This window comes from Ceratotherium simum, chromosome X (assembly GCF_057802395.1).
Source record: "Ceratotherium simum simum isolate JZ-2026a chromosome X, ASM5780239v1, whole genome shotgun sequence".
Lineage (NCBI taxonomy): Eukaryota > Metazoa > Chordata > Mammalia > Perissodactyla > Rhinocerotidae > Ceratotherium > Ceratotherium simum.
Window position 1 is genome coordinate 89,770,682 of NC_141940.1, and position 8,990 is coordinate 89,779,671.

Below are 8,990 nucleotides of genomic sequence, written 5' to 3' on the forward strand. Positions count from 1 at the left end.
GCACTTGTGCATCCATGCACACACACATGTGCATTCATGAGCCCCCCAGGGGATGTGAGAACAGATGTCCAAGTCCAGGCCAATGGAAATACCTGCAGCCATGCACACACACATTCCCGTGCACAGGCTCCTAGGGGTACACATGTACCAATGTCCAGGCCCAGCCCCATGTGTGCACCTGCTCACTCACACTTGCACGTGCATGGCACCCAGGGTATACATGCACAGACACTAGACACACAAGCCTGGGCTCAAGGACTCCCCTGTGCACTCACACACGGCCATGTATGTGCATTCTTGGGTACACATGTGCACACACAGACAAACACTGAAGCTTGCACCTGTGGCCATAAGGTTTTGAACACAGAATCTCATGCAGAAGCACATCCTCATGTGTATGCACAATTGCTTTTCACAAACACCCTTGTCAGGGTGTTTGTGAAAAGGCCCCTATGTGGGCCGGCCCCGTGGCTTAGCGGTTAGGTGCTCGCGCTCCGCTGCTGGCCACCTGGGTTCGGATCCCGGGCGCGCACCGACACACCGCTTCTCCGGTCATGCTGAGGCTGCGTCCCACATACAGCAACTAGAAAGATGTGCAGCTATGACGTACAACTATCTACTGGGGCTTTGGGGGAAAAAATAAATAAATAAAATTTAAAAAAAAATTATGAAAAGGCCCCTATGTACCCACTGGGCTCATCTGCACCCTAGCATCTTCATGAAAATGCACACTCACACTTGTGTAGTGCATGAACATACCTGCGTCCAAACCGTCCAAGCCTGAATGCACACACGTGGACCACACATCCGTGCATGTATGAATGCGTTGTGAATGCGCACACACTCAGGCCTAAGCACACCAGGAATGCATGCACATAACTGCACACATGCTGGTGTGCACACACATGTCCATGCAGGCATGCACACCCCATTACCCCTTGAGGCTCTCATTCACCAACACTGCCTGGCTGGTAATTGCTCCCAGCTCCTGCATCTGGCAGAACTATTTTTTTTATATTATATATATATATTTTTTTTAATTGATGTTTTAATAGTTTTTAACATTGTGAAATTTTGGGTTGTACATTTTTGTTTGTCCATCACCATATATATGACTCCCTTCACCCCTTGTGCCCACCCCCATTGCCCCTGGTAACCACAATACAGTTTTCTCTGTCCATGTGTTGGTTTATATTCCACATATGAGTGAGATCATGCAGTGTTTGTCTTTCTCCTTCTGGCTAACTGCACTTAACACAATACCCTCCAGGCCCATCTGTGTTGTTGCAAATGGGACGATTTTGTCTTTTTTTATGGCTGAGTAGTATTCCATTGTATATATATACCACATTTTCTTGATCCAGTCATCAGTCAAGGGACACAGGTTGCTTCCACTTCTTGGCTATAGTGAATAATGCTGCAATGAACATAGGGGTGCATAAGCCTCTTTAGATTGTTGATTTAAGTTTCATTGGATAGATTCCAGTAGTGGGATGGCTGGATCATAGGGCACCTCTATTTTTAATTCTTTGAGGAATCTCCATACCGTTTTCCATAGAGGCTGCACCAGTTTGCGTTCCCACCAGCTGTGTATGAGGGTTCCTGTTTCTCCACATCCTCTCCAACATTTGTTGTTTTTTGTCTTGGTGATTATAGCCATTCTAATGGGCATGAGGTGATATCTTAGTGTTGTTTTGATTTGCATTTCCCTGATGATTAATGATGTTGAATATCTTTTCATGTTTGGCAGAACTTTTTTGTGAGATGCAGGCTGCGACCTAGCGTGATTCACCCTAGCTTTCCCCAGCTGCTGTTATCTAGAGAGATGCAGACATTTGCCCCTTCCCTTGGGCTGCCACCAGGCCTGAGATTACACCATTACAGCTACTCTCCTGACTCAAGGCATCGATGGCTCTAAAACTGCATACGTGTTCCATGGGAGAACAACCTGGCATGAACCACGTTTGGGTGGGGCTTTAGAGGGAGACTCAGGGCAGTTCTGAAAGCTCCCCAAACAATTCTTGCTCATCTTGCAGTGTGGCTGAGGATGCTATGTGGACAGGGCTCCCAGCATCCGATCCGTGGGAGTGCTGTGGATTTCATCCCTAGGTTTCCCTGGGCCACACAACCCTGCTCTGAGCTGCAGAGCCGCCTTCAACTAGACAAGGAGGATGTGCTTGCTGAATTTTCCTTCTTCCATCTGAACACCTGCTGCCCTCACTCATGGCCAGGATGAGTCTCCTGAAATCAGATCTGAAACTGAGAAACTATGTATTTACTCAGGCTGCCGTAAAATACCAGACTGGGAGGCTTAAACAACAGACATTTATTTCCTCACAGTTCTGGAGGCTGGCAGTCCAAGATCAAGGCGCCATCAGGGTTGGTTTCTGGTCAGGCGTCTCTTCCTGTCTTGTAGATAGCTGCCTTCTTGCTGTGTCCTCACGTGGTCTTTCCTCCGTGCTCCTGTGTACAGAAAGAGCACGCTAGTGTCTCTTCCTCTTATTATAAGGCCACTGGTCCTATCGGATTAGGTCCTTCTGACCTCGTTTAACTGCTATTGCATCTTTAAAGGCCTCATCTCCAAATACAGTCACGTTGGGGGTTAGGGCCACAACATGTGAATTTTGGGGGGACACAAACATGAATTTTGGGGTGCTAACAGTCAACAATCAAAGCTCTACCTTGAGCAGCTGCAGGATGGCCACGGCTCCTCCATTACTTCAGGTGCATTCCTCAGCTGTGTCTATGCAGAAACCACAGGCGGAGGAGGCGTAACAACAGGCACAAGCATAACCCTTCCTGGAGACGTAGAATTCTTCATTGTTTGCAAAAAGTATTGCACTTTAAATACAAGTCACGTTTATTGAGATCTGTTTTGCATACAGTAAAATTTCCCCTTTGTAGTGAATAGTTCTCTAAGGCATGAAAAACAAAAATAGTCTGTTAACTGCCACCACAAGTGGGATACTTCAAAATAATTCTTTGTGTGGCCACTTTGAAGTCAGCCCCTCCCTCCATCCCTAACCTCTGGCAACCACTGCTCTGTGTGCTATCCCCGACGTTTTGCCTTTTCCGGAATGCCATATAAGAGGAATCATACAGTGTGTGGCCTTGTTATTCAGGCTTCTTTCACCCAGCATTGTGCATCTGAGATTCATCTCTGTCATATGCATCAGTAGTTTGCTTTCCATTACTGAGTAATAAGTAAGGATGTCTCAGTTTGTTTATTTATTTGCCAGTTGAAAGACATTTGAGTTGTTTCCAGTTTGGGGTGATTACGAATAAAGCTGCTATAAATATTTGCATACAAGTTTCTGTGTAAACATGTTTCATTTCTCTTGGATAAATACCTAGCAGTGGGATTGCTGGGTTGCGTGGTAAGTATATGTTTCACTTTATGAGAAACGGCCAAACTGTTTTGCAAAGCGACCATTTAGCATTCCCACCAGCACTGTGGGAGAGCTTCAGCCTTGCCAACACTCAGTATGGTCAGTCTTGCCCAGTTCCACCGTTCTCAGAAGTGTCTGACGATATCTCACAGGGGTTTTAATCTGCAGTTCCCTAATGACTAATGATGTTGAGCGTCTTTTCACATGTTTATTTGCCATCTGTATTTCCTCTTTGGTGCAGTGTCTGTTCAAATCTTTTGCCATTTTTAAAATTAGGTTGTTGGTTTTCTTATTGTTGAATTGTGGGAATTCTTTATATATTCTGGATACTGGTCCTTTGTCAGATAATGCATTTTGAAAATATTTTTTCCCAGTCTGTGGCTTATCCTTTCACTTTTGCATTATACTTTCATATCTATTATTTTGGCTCATTTATTGTTTCAACAAATACTTATTAAGAACCTGCCGTGTGCTAGGCACTGCTCTAGGTACTAAAAACACAGAAGGGAACACAACAGATACAAACCCCTGTCTTCGGGGACCTCCCATGCTTGATATTATTCTATAGACAATGGAAAACACAAAATTACCCTGTTGACTATTCCATTTGTCCTCCTTCCATTCTCTCTCCTTCCCTGTCCTGCTCTGTGTCTCAGGAGGTTGACCATGTGGACTTCATCAGCTGGACTCTGCCCCATCTGGCTTCCAGCTGGGTTGCCAATGAGAGACCCTGGTAGGTGACCGCACAATGCCAGGACAGAGAAAGGCGGGTGTTCACTGGCCGGAGCTGGGCTCCAGCTTCCCCTGGGTTTCAGGAACCCTGTTTCCTTTCCTGCTCCTTCAGGCCTAGAAATAGTAACAGCGCCCCTCCAATGCCAGTCCCTGGGTAGCTCAGTGACCTTCTGCGTTTACTGAATCCTCCCCATGCCTCTGTAAATTGTCCCTTCATTAAGGTCTCCTTGAAATTCCACCTGCATGTGCCTTGTTCCCCCCGCTATGAAGAAAAACAAAGCAGGATGTGGGGGTAGAGAGAGATGGGGTGCTATTTTGGATAGTGATGGAAGGTTTCCTGAGGAGATAATCTTTAAGCAGAGAAAAGAAGAAAATAAAGGGGGCAGCCATGTAACTGTAAACTACATACATATCTTGGGAAGAGTGTCCAAGCAGAGAGGGAACAGCAGGTGCAAAGGCCCTGAGGTGGGAAAATGCTTGATGTGTTTAAGGAACATTAAAGAGGCTAGTGTGGGGGCCGGCCTCCTGGCCTAGTGGTTTAGTTTGGTGTGCTCCACTTCAGCAGCCCAGGTTTGGTTCCTGGGTGCAGACCTACACCACTCATCAGTGGCCATGCTGTGGCAGCGACCCACATACAAAATAGAGGAAGATTGGCACAGATGTTAGCTCAGGGCGAATCTTCCTCAGCAAAAAAAAAAAAAAAAAAAAAGAGGCTAGCGTGGTTGGAGAGAATAGGTGAGTAGTGACTCTGGAGAGATTAGCGGGACAGGAATTATTATACTCAGGGGAAACCCCCAAAGCGGGAAACCCAAGGCCCAGGGGAAGACAGGGCTGGCCTGAGGTCCCACAGTGAGGTCATCTTCATTCAATCCTCATGGCCTCTCCCCAACATGTGCTGCATTTCTAGGGGATAGGAGGAGGGCTGGAACCCTACTATATGCTAGGAGAGAATGCACAGCCCCCCGGGGAAGTCTGCTAAGTGGCTATGCTGCTGACCCCTGGGGCCCCTGCCCTCCACAGCTCAGCTTGATCTCTAATCTGATTCAGGGGCCCTGTCTGTCCTCACAGCAACCAGAGGGTCCTGTTACAACGCAGATCAGTCCATGGCCCTCTTCTTCTCAGACCTCTGCCGTGGCTCCTCTCTCACAGAGAAAAAGCCAAAGTCCTTTCCATGGCCCCATGAGGCCCTACAGAATCAGGCCCCTGTCACCTCTCTGACCTCACCTCCTGCCACTGGCCCCCTTGCTCACTTTGATCCTGCTGCACTGGTCTCCTCACTGTTCCTCAAATGTGCCAGGTACACTCCTGCCTCAGGCCCTTTGCACAGGCTTTTCCCTTTGTCTGGATCACTCTTCCTCCAGACATAACCCCTCCTGGGGTCACATTGATTGGTATATAGGTCCTTCCAGGGTCACACAGTCTGGGGTGTGGACCCTCCTAGGATTAAACAGATGAGAGTGTAGACACTCATGAGGTCACTGGTTTGGATGTAAGCTATCCTGGGGTCACACTGATTGGGTGTGGAACTCCTGGGGTCACAGAGACTAGGTTTGGACACTCCCAGGGTCACAGACTAGGGTGTGGAGGCTCTAGGGGTCACACAGACTAGGATGTGGACATGGCTGAGGTCACACAGAATGGGGTGTGGCCAGCCCTGAAGTGTCACAGACTGGGGTGTGTTCTCTGAGTCCTAAGGATTGGTGTGTGGACACTTTTGGTGTCACACACTGGTGTGTGGAAAACACTGGGATCACACAGACTGGAGTTTGAACACCTCTTGGATCTCCCACTTTGGGGTGTGGACACTCCTGGGGTCACACAGACTGGGACAAAGACATGGCTGAGGATACATAAACTGGGGAGTAGGTGCTCCCGCAGTCAAATGACTGTGATGTGGATGCTCCTAGATTAGCACAGGCTCAGCTGTGGACACCCCGGTAATCACACTGCTTGTGGTGTGGACTCCTCTGGGGTCACAGCAACTGGAGCAGAGACGCCTCTTGGGATACACAGATGGGAATGGACACTCCTGTGGTCACACAGAATTTGGTGGGGGCACTCCTCTGGTCACACCAAATGGACAATTGACACCCCTGTGGTCACAGACACTGGGGTGTGGAGACTCCTTTGGTCACATAGATTGGGGGTGTCCTCCCCTGGGTCACTCAGACTGGAGTGTGGTGGACCTTCTGGTAGTCACAGCCATGGGAGTTTCATATTCCCGTGGTCATGTTGACAGGAGTACACCCTCCTGAGGCCGCAGAGACTGGAGTGTAGACAAATTGTGCCTGTGGGGTTTAGACAACACTGGGGTCACATACACTCAGGATTGGACATTGCTTCTGTCACAAAAACTTAGGTGTGGACACTCCTGGGGTCATGGCGACTGGGGAGTGGACACTCCTGAGGTGGCTGGGCTGGGGCAAAACCACTCCTGGACCATCACAGGCTGAGCTGTGGACACCTGCGGAGTCACCCACACTGGAGCATGGACATCTCTGTGAGCACACAGTTTGAGATGCGTACCCTCGTGGCACCACTGAGACTGTGGTGTGGGAATTCTTGCGGCCACACAGACTAAGCCTTTGCCACTTCTAGACTCACACTGACTGTGGGGTAGACACTCTTGGGGTCACATGGGCTGGGCTGTGGACCTTCTATAGGCAAACATTACGATGTGGACACAGCCAGGGCAAAACCTATTGGCCCCATCTGGGGTCATAGCAACAAGGGGGAGGGCACATTTGTGGTCACATGTACTGGAGTGTAGACACTCCTATGCTCACATTGTTTTGGATATGGATGCTTCGGGCATCACACTGACTGGAGTTCGGCTACTCCTATGGTCACACAGACTAGGAAATGGACACTCCTGTGGTCACATAGATGATGTAGCAAACAAACCCGGGGCCACAGAGACTGAGGTGTGGACACTCCTTGGTCCCACTCTGGGTGGAAACTGCTGGAGTTGCAGACTTGGGAGTGACACCATGGTGGTCACAGAGCCTGGGGCATGGAGCCTGGGGTGTAAAGACCCTGGGAGTCACACAGCCAAGGGTGTACTACCCTGGGGACACACAGACGGTGGTGGCCACTCTTGCGGTCACATAGAAAGTCAATCATCCTGGGGTTACGTAGACTATTGTGTGGACACTTCTGGAGAAACACAGGCTGGCTGTGGGCCCTCCTGGGCTTATGTAGACTGGGGTGTGGACATTCCTGGTGTTTCACGGTCTGAGGAATGATCACTCCTAGGGGACAGACTGAGAGGTGGAAAGCCCAGGGTGACAGACTGGGGTGTGAACAATTCTGCAGTAACACAGACTAGGGTGTGCTCCCCCGCAGACACGCATTGGGGTCTGGAGACTTCTGAGGTCACACACGGAGGGACTGGACACTCCTGTGGTGACAAAGGCTGACATACGTCCATTGATGATGTCACCCAGATTGGGGTGTTGGCACTACTGTGGACTGACATACTTGGCAGTGGGCACCCCAGTGGTCAAATAGACTGAAGTTGTCATAACTTTGGGATATGGATACTTATGGGGTCTCACAGACTATGTTTTGAATACTCCAGATGTCACGCAGACTGAAGTGTATACACCCGTGGTGACACAGACTGCATTGTAGATACCCTGGGGTGACAAGGGCAGGTGTGGTAACCCCTGGGGTCACATAGACTGAGGAATGGACACTCATTGTTGTCAGTCTAAGGAATCGACAACCTGCAGTCAAACCAACTGGGGCGTGTACACTTTTGGGGCAACACAGACTGGGTTATGGAGAGACTGAGGTCACACAGACTGGGGAATAAACACCCCAGGAGACACACAGACTAAGGCAAATACTTCACTGGGGACACACGCTCTGAGGTATACGTACCTCTGTGGACAAACTGACTTTGGTGTGGAAAATTCAGGAGTTGCAGAGGGGTGTGGACACTCCTGGACTTGTGAGACTAGGGCATCCACATTCAGGGAGGCGGGTGGAGAGTGGGCACTCCCGAGGTCAGAGACTGGGCCTGGGCCAGCCTGTTCTCTCGTGGGCCACATACTTGGGGGTGGGGACACAATGGGGATTAGATATTGCTCCCACCAGACTTGCGTGTGTATACTTCTGATGGCACACAGATGGAAGCGGACACAACCAGGGACATGCAGCCTAAGGTGCATATACACGAGGGGGCCCAAAGTCTGGTGTGTTTATACTCCTGGAGATTTTGATGTGGACACTCACGGGGTTACACAAACAAGGGTATGCATTCTCCTTGGGTTACAGAGACTAGAGTGTGCACATTCCCAGGGCCTCACAGACTCTAGTGTGGACACTGCTCAATTCTCAGGGTAATGGGCGTGGATACTGCTGTGGTCACAGCCTTTCGTGTGGACACTTCTATCATCCATTCCTGGGGTCACACAGACTGGGGCGTGGACATTCCTGTGGTCACACTGACTTGGGTGAGAAGACTCCTGGGTTAACACACTGTGGTGTGCCCCCCCCCCGGGGTTACAGAGACTCAGTATGGACACTTTTAGGGTCATGCAGTCAGGTGCAGAAACACCTAGGGTCACAGACTGGGATATGGGTAGTATGAGGTCGCTAAACCAGGGTGTGGACAGAGAGGGTGAATTTCTAAAGACACGGGAGTAAGCTGCAGAAACCAGTTCTGTCCATGTAGGTGGTGAGTGTCAGCTCCGGTTTGCTAAATTGTAGAAATTCAGGACTGCAGTCAAGGCAGACTTTGTGACATTTAAGAGAGGAGTTCTTAACATAAAAAATTTGTTCTGGGAAACCCTTTGGCATCTGGTTAAACCTGTGGACTCCCTCACAGAATATTTTAAAAAGCATGCACGTGCACATACACAT